This window comes from Carcharhinus amblyrhynchos, chromosome 13, assembly GCF_965287045.1.
Source record: "Carcharhinus amblyrhynchos chromosome 13, sCarAmb.v2.hapA, whole genome shotgun sequence".
Taxonomy (NCBI): Eukaryota; Metazoa; Chordata; class Chondrichthyes; order Carcharhiniformes; family Carcharhinidae; genus Carcharhinus; species Carcharhinus amblyrhynchos.
In genome coordinates, this window is record NC_137336.1 from 54,800,289 (window position 1) to 54,811,771 (window position 11,483).

Sequence of the window (11,483 nt, forward strand, 5' to 3'; positions counted from 1 at the left end):
CTCCAAAACTAGCTGTGCCCCGAGCCAAGCTATTCCAGTACAATACAATGTCACCAAACCCCAACAATGCAGAAAATTGTCCAGATAAACTCTCTGCACAAAAAGCAGAATAAATCTAATCAGGCCAATTACTGCCACGTCAGTCTATTCTCAGTCATTAGCGAGTTGATGAAAGGTGTCCTTGGCAGTGCTATTAAGTGCCACTTAGTCAGTAATAATCTTGTCATCGATGATCAGTTTGGGATCTGCCCAGGCCAATTTGCTCCTGACCCCACTGCAACCTTGATTCATGGACAAAGGAGCTCAATTCAGAGGTGAGGTGAAAGTGACAACATGACAACTCTTGACATCAAGGCAGCTTTTGACCGAGTATAGCTCCCAGGAGCACTAGCAAAGCTGGACTGAATGGGAATCGGGGGAAACTTTCCACTGGCTGAAGTCATACCTAGAACAAAAGAAAATGTTTTTAGTTATTGGCGGCCAATCATCTCAGTTCTAGCACATCACTGCAGGAGTTATTCAGGGTCATGACCTAGGTCCAAATAACTTTCTCTGCTTCATTAATGATCTTCGTCGTTCGTAAAGTCAGAAGAGGGGATGTTTCTGATTACAAAGCATTCAACACCATTTGAACCTCCTTGGATACTGAAGCAGTGTCCAAATGCAGAAACACCTAGACAACATTCAGGCTTGGGCTGATAAGTGGCTAGTAACATTTGTGTCATACACTTGAAAGGCAATGAATATCTCCATGAAGGCAGAATCCCACCTTCACCCTTTGACATTCAATAACATTGTTTCACTGAATTGCCAAACATACTGGATGTTGCAGTTGACTAGAAACTGAACTGGATCAGTATATATATATATTATTGCCACAACAGTAAGTTAGATGCTGTTCCTTAGCAGTTTCTTGGTCAAAATCTTGGAATTCCCTCCCTATTGGCAACGTGAGTCAACCACAGCACATGGACTGCAATGATTCAAAGAGGTGGCTCACCATCATCTTCTCAAGGGCAACAACAGATGGGCAATAAATGCTGGTCAGCCAGTGACACGCATGCTTCACAACTGAATGAATAAAAAAACTTTGTGGCAAGTAATGCACTTCTAGCCTCCTCGAAACCTTAGCACCATCTACAAGGTAAGGATCAGGAGTGTGATGGAATATGTTCCTCTTGCCTGTGGCTTCAATAGCACTCAAGAAGCTAAACACAAACCAGGACAAAGTAGAGCACTTGATCAGCAACCCATCCACCACCTTAAACATTCACTTTCTCCACCACTGCTGCACCATCTACATGTTGTACTACAGCAATTTGCTAAGCCTCATTCAGCAGCACCTTCCAATCCCGCATCTTCCAGCACCTAGCAAGACAAGGGCTGCAGATGCATGGGAACGCCATCTCCCGCAAATTCCCCTCCAAGTCACACATCATCCTGATTTTGCATTGAAGCACCATGTCACTTTACTACTGCTGGATCAAAATCCTGAAACTCCCTTCCTACTAACACTGTGGGAATACCCACACCCCATGTACTGCTGCAGTTCAAGAAGGAGTCACACCACCACCTTCTCAAGATCAACAGGGAGAGGCAATAAATGGTGACCTAGCCAACAATGCTCACATCCCATAAAATATTTTTTTAAAACCCTAATTGGAAGGGAAAGGGACAAAATACCAGCCAACTGCATCAGGCATGTCCCAGTTCTCATTTATCTTAAATTCATGATTATGAAGGATTAGCAGAGGCCTGACAAGACCTATCTCACTTCTTTTGCGGCAGGCTGATCAACTATTCAATTGAGCTCATGCTAACCTTGGCAAATATTTTGTGGAATTCTTCATTTAAATTTCTGAGGTGGGCTCTTGGCAATGATTTGATCTCTGACTAGGACCGTCACACTATAACAAAAGAAAATTACTCTATGGCCGGGATTTTTCATTCCTGTTCTTATTGGGCAGGATTGGTGACAGGAGCAGATAATCCCAAATGGCACTTTACGTTAGCAAAAAGTCTCTGTGAGGTGATCCCCTCCTCCTGCAAGTGACATGATGGGTTTCACACCATGCATTGTTGAAAAGCTAATATCAATAAATGAACATAAGTGAACATCAGGCCTCTCTGCAGCAATCACTGCCCCCACATTTGAAGGTCCACTGACAGACACGTGACGTCACAATGGCGCAAATTGCAACTACTTTCAAAAGACTGGAACCTGGCGAGCTCACTTCTGAAGGAGTTTGGAAGTGAGCACACAACTTTTTCAAAGGAGAGAGAGGACACTGACAAGGTGGAGAAGAACCAGCAGAGGCTTGGATTGCACTGGCGAGGGCAAGCAGGAGTGGGCAGAGGCCTCAAACAGTACTGGCAAAGGTGAAGGGGTAGCAGCAAGTGTGTTGGGGGTACTGGCAAGGGGAACTGATCGAGGCCTCAAAGGGAACTGGCAAAGAGGAATGGGCAGTGGCTTCAGAGGGTACTGCCAAAGGTGAGAGGGTAGCAGTAAGAGTGGGGGTGGGGGGGAAACGGCGTGGCAAGGGGAGTAATAGAAGAGGCACCAGTGCCAGAAGTGGTCAATGCACCAGGCCAGAAGATTGAGGGTGCAGGAGTTGCAGAGGCAATGGAATCAGATCAAAGTACAAGGGTCTCGGGGCCAAAAGGGGGAAAGACATGGGCTATGAGTATGATCGGATGTGCTCGTGGTCAAAACCATCAATGAATTGGTCAGCTATGAGTGTATTCCAAGTGTGTCAGCTCCATCTCGCCATTGCCATTGCCTCATGACTGACTTCCTCGGTCTCCAGGACCTCTTCCTCATCGTCCACCTTGCTGTTCTCATCAGAGAAAACATCTCCTCATGAGGCTGTTCCTACTCCACCTATTGAAATGCTAGGTTGTGATGGGTGCAGCAGATGATCATGATGCATGACACTTTCTGCAGATTGTACTGTAGGGCTTCACCAGACCAGACCAGGCACCAGAACCTCTTTTTCAGGATCCCTCTGGTCTGCTCCACAAAACTGCGAGTTGCAGCATAAACTTCATTGTATCGTGCTACATCCTGTGGCCTCCATTCCAGTTTCAGCCACATCCTTAGTGGGTGTCCACTATAGCTTCTGTGGTGTTCAAAAATAACATAAATCTTATTTGGTTCAATAAAATCAGCTCTCATTCTGCTAAACTCCCACAGATGTACACCCAATCTGTTCACCTTTTCTTCCTAAGATTAGCCCTTTCTCCCAGGACTCAGTCAAGTGAACAAATTCCAACGCAAACCAAAACTGTACTCAGTTTTCCAGATATGGGTTGGATTTTCTGGCCCCCTTGTAGTGGGACCCATCATGGGGGATGCAGCGGCCCAGCCAAAAGTCTTGCAAATGGATTTTATTGAATTATCCCTGTGTATGGGATTTAAGTATGTATTAGTTGTTGGTGCAGGCTCAATGAGCCGATGAGCGGCTCAGTAGCATAGTTGGGCGGCACAGTAGCACAGTGGTTAGCACTGCTGCTTCACAGCTCCAGGGACCTGGGTTTGATTTCCGGCTTGGGTCAATGTCTGTGTGGAGTTTGCACATTCTCCTCGTGTCTGACTGGGTTTCCTCCGAGTGCTCCGGTTTTCTCCCACAGTCCAAAGATGTGCGGGTTAGGTTGATTGGCCATGCTAAAATTGCCACTTTGTGTCCTGAGATGCATAGGTTAGAGGAATTAACGGGTAAATATGTAGAGATATGGGGTTAGGACCTGGGTGGGATTGTGGTTGGATGGCCTCTTTCTGCACTGTAAGGTTCTATGATTCTATGATTGCCTTTCCATGGGACCAGACGATCCTGGCAGTGGGCGAGCCCAGAAAATCCTCCCCATTCTTTCACCCTGCCCCACCTCAAACTGCTTTCAAGTGTACTTAATGCTCACAATTACAATTTGACATCAAAAATTCTAACCTGGAATGAATTTATCATCGAATTTGATATTGCACTCAAAGCTATCAAATACATACAACAACCTACATTGAAAAATGCAAGGAAATTTTAAATAATATCTGATTTAGTCAGTTTCTCATTTCGTCGAAATACCTTGTTCCATTGTACAGTATGTGCTTGAGAGCACCGCCGGATCCCTATCAATTCCTAATTCATTTTGGTTCCAGGGTTCATCTTTTCCATCCATCCACTCCCCAGGTCTCAGGGTCTAAACTTACTAGCCCCAACGCAAATTTGAGGATTATATGGCCTGTTACTTCCGTAGAGTGGCAATCTCCGTTGGATTGCCACTCTCGACAGTTTTACATTCATTGTGGTTGCACAGCTCCTGTCTCGCCCAACCTTCCACACACAGGCTGGGCGGGACAGGAGCTGTGCAGCACGCCCCTGGCAACATCAGTACAGAGTAGCTGGGACAGAAGGTGGGTCACTCTCCTTCTTACAGCAGCAGTTGTGGTGAAGGGGATACTTAACGGGTCAAGGGGAGCATGTAAATTTCAATGGTAACTGGGGAAGGGGGAAGCTGGGGAGGGGGTGTGGGGTGAAGCCGGTGACTGAGGGGGAGACAAGGAGGGGAGAGGGCAGGACGAGGCAGAGTTCAGGGAGGAGGGTGTCTTGGATTGGAGGGGTTTGGTGGGGAGGTGGGATCTGTCCCAGACCAGAGTCAGGGTGAAAGGCTGTCCCAAACCACAGATGTGGGGGTTCGGCGGGGGGGGGGGGGCGGTGGTGTGCGGGGAACTATCCCGGACCAGAGTTGGGGTGAGGGGGTGTGCATGGAGATTGTGGTCAGATCCAAAGTGGGATGTCACTAAGCCCACTTTTTGAAAGCTGGTGAAGACACGACGGGCCAAATGGTCTCACTTTGAGCAGTAACAATTCTGTCATAAAGCAGCCTATTCACGAAAGTAAACTAAAAGCGCTGAGACAACGGGAGCTTCAAGTGATTTAAATGACAACAGCTTTGATATTAATTCCCCAAACCATATACAACAATTTGTTAGCCTGATAATTGGTTTTTTGATGAAAACCTCATGCTGTTGATGTTAGGAAATCTCTGCACTGGGAATCGGATAGATCTCTCTTTTTCTCTTATAACAACGAGCAACACAAACTTATCTACTTTGGCAGGACGAAGAACAAAGCAATATACTAATTAAATAAAGAAAGATTGCAGAACTTTGTGGTACATGGGGATAGTGCATGAATTGTTTTAAATTAGTATTCAAGTACAGCAAGTGAATAAGAAGACAAATTTTGATTTGATTTATTATTGTCACATGTATTAGTGTGTAGTGAAAAGTGTTGTTTTGTGTGCATTATACAGACAAAGCATACCATACATACAGAAGGAGATAGCGCAGAATGTAGTGTTAGTCATAGCTAGGGTGTAGAGAAAGATCAACTTAATATAAAAATAAATCCAATTAAGAGTCTAATGGGAGCAGGGAAGAAGCTGTTCTCGAATTGGTTGGTACATGATCTCAGACTTTTATATCATTTCCCGGAAGAAGGTGGAAGAGAGTCTGTCCAGGGTGTGATTATGCTGGCTGCTCTTCCGAGGCTGTGGGAAGCGTAGACTAAATCAGTGGATGCAAGGTTGGTTTGCGTGATGGACTGGGCTTTGTTCATGACCCTTTGTAGTTTCTTGTGGTCTTGGACAGAGCAGGAGCCATACTAAGCTGTGATACATCCAGAAAGAATGCTTTCTTTGGAGCATCTGTAAAAATTGGTGAGAGCTGTTGCGGACGTGCCAAATTTTCTTTGCCTCCTGAGAAAGTAAAAGGTGTTGGTGGGCTTTCTTAACAATTGGTGTCAGTTGAAAGGAGAATGAAATAGAAAAGCAGGGAAGCTTTACTGCTGCTTTCTGATCTGAAAAGTTGGGCGGCACGGTAGCACAGTGGTTAGCACTGCTACTTCACAGCTCCAGGGACCTGGGTTCAATTCCCGGCTCGGGTCACTGTCTGTGTGGAGTTTGCACGTTCTCCTTGTGTCTGCGTGGGTTTCCTCCGGGTGCTCTGGTTTCCTCCCACAGCCCAAAGATGGGTGGGTTAGGTTGATTGGCCATGCTACGAAATTGCCCCTTCGTGTCCAGGGATGTGTAGGTCAGACGGATTAGTGGGTATAATATGGGGGTAGGGCCTGGGTGGGATTGTGTTTGGTGCAGACGCGATGGGCTGAAGGGCCTCTTTCTGTACTGTAGGGTTCTAATTAGCATTCAACTGTGTTCATATCAATTGAAAATAATCATTTGATTATCATTCAACTTCACCTGCACTCAAAATCAATAATTTCACTATTTTTTTAATATTATATAGCTTGTCTGACATCAATGCAATCAATTGTCCAAAGCACAGTGCCCAAACATTTATGATTAGTATAATTGCTAATTCAGATACCAAAAATGGTTACAGAATTTATTTTTCATATTTCAAAATTCCATTTGTTTCAGACAAAATAAAAGTGACCAAACTTAAGATAACGCAGACCATGTTTCGATTAGGTACTTTTATGCCTTTCTTTATAGCATTTCCCTCATCCAGTATAACTCTACCCACTGCCTCCTCCTGCCCCTTCCCTCGCCTTGCTCACCCTCCTCCCTAACCCTCAGATTTCAGCAGTCCTTTTCCATCAATCCCACCACCACTAGCCCCAAACCACACCCCCCTCCCCCTGCCCATCGTCCCAGAACAAATTTCTCCTCCTTCTTCACCCCCTGCCAAGCAGTTTTGCACACTCACCCAGCAATTTCCTGTCAGGTTAGATATTGAGGAAATTAGAGGAAGGGAGAGAGAGGCTGGAAGAGAGTTTGGGAGACATGGAGACAGTTCAGGAGGCCCCCAAGGCCTGGAGACTGGAGGGAGGGGAGGGTTTTGGGAGAGTTCTGAAGGAGGGTGGGGAGAGTTTGGAGGGAGGCGGGAGATTGGAGGGAGGCGGGAGATGTTGGAAGGAGGGGAAGAAGCTGGAAGGAGGTTGGAGAGGCTGACGGAAGAAGGAAAAGGCTGACGGGGGGAAAGGGGATATTTTGAAGGGAGAAAGTTTGGACGCAGTGGAAAAACTGGAGGGAAGCGGGAGAGGCTGGATGGATAATTTGGAGGCCAGAGAGGGGAAAGTATAGTTCTTTTCCATAGGACATCAGATTCAAACTGTACATCACCGCCTTCTGAATCGTACAAACCTATCATATCCCTCGGTACACAGAGACATCAATAATAAATCTAGAATGAGTATTGAAACGGGAGAAATATCAGTAATGGATAATATTGAACTGACTTACCCTCCAAAACCAGCAGATTGAAATTCACTTTCTGATCATTAAAAGGGCCGGGAATCTCTACACGGCAGCAATACCAGCCACTGTCTCCTTCACTGAGATGGTCCACGGTGAGAGATACATCCCCTTCCTCTATGTTACCATCAAGGCGGTATTTTGTGGAGCTTGTGGAAGTTACAATTTTCCCATTTGTTACAATCAGTGTTTGTGGACAGCCGAATACAGGGCACCATCCCCTGCCCCAGCACATTTCAATTTTACCATACCGTGTGACAGAGTGGCAGGGCAGTGTGACTGACTGTCCCAGGAATCCTTGCACTTCAGATCCTCTTGCAGAGGGGACTGGACCTGAAACAATCCAGATAAAGACAGTAATAATTCAGTGTTCATTGCAGTGAGAGAGAATAAACAGATAGCACAGTACAGAGAATACTTGTTAACAACCAGCTGCCGTGACGGGAACATCGTGACTTATAAATAAGAACCGGAGTCAGATGTTCAGCAACCAAGCCTCTTCCGCTTAGTTAACAATATTTCATCAATTTCCCTATCCTTTGATATTATTCAGGAACAATAATCCATCAATTTCAATCTTGAGAGTTTCAATTGATCCAGGATCAGGAAGCTTTCTGGAGAAACTTTAGATTTCTACTGTCCTTTATAGGATAACATCCTTCCTGTGCTCACTCATAAAGGGAATGGCTCCAATTTAAGATTGTGGCCCTTGTTCTGAATTTCCCCCAGCCGGTTTCTCTATATCTACCCCTATCGAAACCCTTGCTCACTTTAAAACCCTCGATTCCCTCACACGAGAATACGAACACAGTTTATGCCATCAAACCCTTTAAACACCCCTTTTAGTGAACCTGTGCTGGATTTCTTCACAGGCCAGTCAGTCACACACAAACACTTTTTACATTAGAATAGCTGATATCGCGGTACCATGCAAGAAAAATACATTTTTTTAAAAAATTCTGAAACTTACTTAATAAAACGAGTGCAGTCAAATGAGCGACAACCCCAGGAGCTAACATGATGTGGGGCGCTATAGGAACTATCTGAATTACAGATGCGGGGCGTGACAGGACCTTTCTAAGTTACAGCTGCTGCAGAGTCTTGTGGCTAGAGTTGAACTTCAGTTAGTACTGACGTGAATGGTAAGAGTTTCCTTTATACGTTCACGGGCTGTGCTTTCAGTAAATTACACGCTCTTGAAATGAGGCACATTTTGATCAAGAAAATATTTTCTGCAATGGCTTTGCCGCCAGTAATCCAACTGGTGCAAAGTTTCTTCCAAGAGAAAGATTCATCTCTCTGATGTACATTTTTACTGTTTGCAAATTCAAAGGAAAAGAGGTTAGTTATGCTGAATTTGGGTTCCTGAGCTGCAAGTTGTGTCTGCTAATGCTCTGCAATCATATTGAATCCCGCTGTATTTTACATAGGTCCACTCATGATATCCATTGCCAGTCTCTTGCAAAAAGAGAGTCATGTGATGAGTGCTTGGAAATTAGACTGTAATCTTTTTAAAAGTCAACTTGAAAAATAAAGCAACAAGCTGGGGTAAGTAGGAAAATGTTGGGCAGAGTCATCTGCCACTCATTGGTCTGGATTTCTCGTGTGATTTGGCTGCACTTCTGAAGAGTGCCTTCTAATTGAGAAGGAAAAGAAGACAGGGGCAAAAGAGTAGAGACAGTGAGAGCATTAGAACATATGAAATAGGAGCAGAGTTTACTATTCAGCTTCTCCAGCTTACTCCACAATTCAATATGATGATGACTAATCTTCTGCCTCAATTCCACTGCCACGTCCATTGATTTACTGAGAAATGAAAAATCCATCACAGCCTTGAATACAATCAATGAGGGTGCACCTACAATCCTCTGAGGTGGAGAACTCCAATGATTCACAATCCTCTCAGTGAGGAAATTTCTCCTTGTCTCAGTCCTGGCTGATTGACCTTTTATCCTAAGCAACTTTGCCCCCCCCCACTCCTCTTCTAGATTCCCCAACTAGGGAAAACAACCTCAGTATCTGTCTGACAATCTCCTTCAGAATCCTATATGCTTCAATGAAATCACCTCTCATCCATTTAAATGCAACAGAATATAGATCCAGTTTCCCAGTCTCTCAGCATAGGACAACATACTCATCCCAGGAATCAATCTAGTGAACCTTCCCTGTATTGCACCAAGACAATTATAATTATTCTTATTCGGCGAGAAACACTGCACACAGTAGTCTGTGCAACTGTTGGAAGACTCCCAATACCCTTGCAATAAAGATGAACATGCCACCTGCCTTCCTTATTGCTGTACCAGTCTGATAAGCCTCTGTGCTTCATGCACATGAACATTTATAGGTTTCACATCTGTCAAAAAAAAAATTCTGCTTAACCTGTCCACATCTAGAGTGGCTATTCTTCTGATTCTACACCAGACAGCCAGATTTTACTAGATGCCTTTATAGCAGAATTCTTTTGCAGCGGTCACTAACAATGTAAGTAGTTACTGTAAGATTATCCTTTCCTCATGCTGATCACTCTGCTACAATGAAGCACCAGCAAAAGCCTGTGCTTGTTTCTTTCCTCGTTACTTGCACAATCGTTATTGTTAGATGTGTATGCTCTCATTTACTCTTACTGTCAGTTTTTGACTTTAGGAATTTATCAACGATAAATTACGCAGACACTGACTTTAAAGCTCAACCACAAACATTTTCATTAATGGGAAAAACAACACACTTAATTCCTAACACAAGGTCTTTTAACCTAGTGTAATGATACTGCACAACACTCAAAACAATAAGTTATTGGTTAAAAATCTCCGTGAAAAACAACATTTTTGCCTAAACCTCAACATAACCTGTCCTCCCCACCCCTTCCCCCCAGGATTAGGATTTAGTTGCTACCCTTAAATTATCTTTAAACCCCAGCCCAATATGCCTTGAATCTGGCTGATACTTACAACTCCCCACACAGTTGGTCTGTCCACAGGAGCTGCAGGCCATAAATCAAGGAGTTCATTCCTTGCTGGCTGCAGTGCAAGATGTAGCTTTCTTGCCCTTTTTAGCTACAAAACTTTAGAAAAAATATCATATTCTGGAGACATCCTGTTTGGATGGTCAGTTCTTAGCATCTTTTAATCTATTTTAGCTTGGCTCTAGCCTTACTCTAGATAAACCATTCATCCTGATTTTGTTTCCACGACTGAAACGATGGACCCAATTCAGATGTGATGTCTCTGGCTCACAGGTTAATATGTATGTGATAAAGTGCATTTCTCCTTGGCTTTTGTTAACGTTTGGTGGTCTAATGGCTATCGTCTGGGACCATCAGCTCTGATGGTCTCTGTGGTGATTGTTCCTTTGGGGATTTGGAAACCAATCAGGGACCAGGTGAGGGATTCACCCCGGTAAGCAGGGGTTTTATTCTAAAACCATCTTGGGAGCTGGCTGCAGTCACAAAGCCATGAGCCGCTGTTTAGCCTTTACCTACAAATAAACATGCTGTTTTTCCCTTAACTGATGAGCAAGAATTGTTAGTGATGACAGTAAAAGCTAGCCTCCAACTGTGAGAATACAATTGTTTTTGAAGTTGAATGAAGTTGACACAAGGAAGTGTAATTTAAAAAATGCCCCTATTTTGATGGATAAATCCTTTAAATGCCTCCATGGAGGACAGGACGCAACATGTAGAACATTTGGGCTATTACTTTCAGGCCAATGAAAAAGAAAAGATGGGAAGGAGAAAGGCAATCCTCCTGAAACTGTGTGTTCACAGTCTCACATTCCCGAGCGCTCTTGACTTGCATTCAGTGAGATCTTTGAATTGGTAAAGTCATGTTTCCACTGTCGTGACTCTGCAACAGTGAAGAAACAGTGATACATTTCCAAGTCAGAATGATGTGTGGGCTCAGAGAGGAACATTTATCTGCTAGAGGTCATGTGTTGGAAGTTGATGTTGAAATCAGTTTGACAATTTACTACAATGATATTATGCATAGTACACACTGCTGCCACTGTGCAGTAATGGTGAAAGGGGTAAATACTTAAACCGATGGATTGGGTATGGACCAAGTAAGCTGTTTTGTTCTAGATGGTGTCAAGCCTCTTGAGTGCTGTTGGAACCACATTCATCCAGACAATGAAGAGTATTCCATCGCACTCCTGACTTGTGCCTTGGATATAGTGGAAGGGCTTTGGGGAGTCAGGAGATAAGTTATTTGACT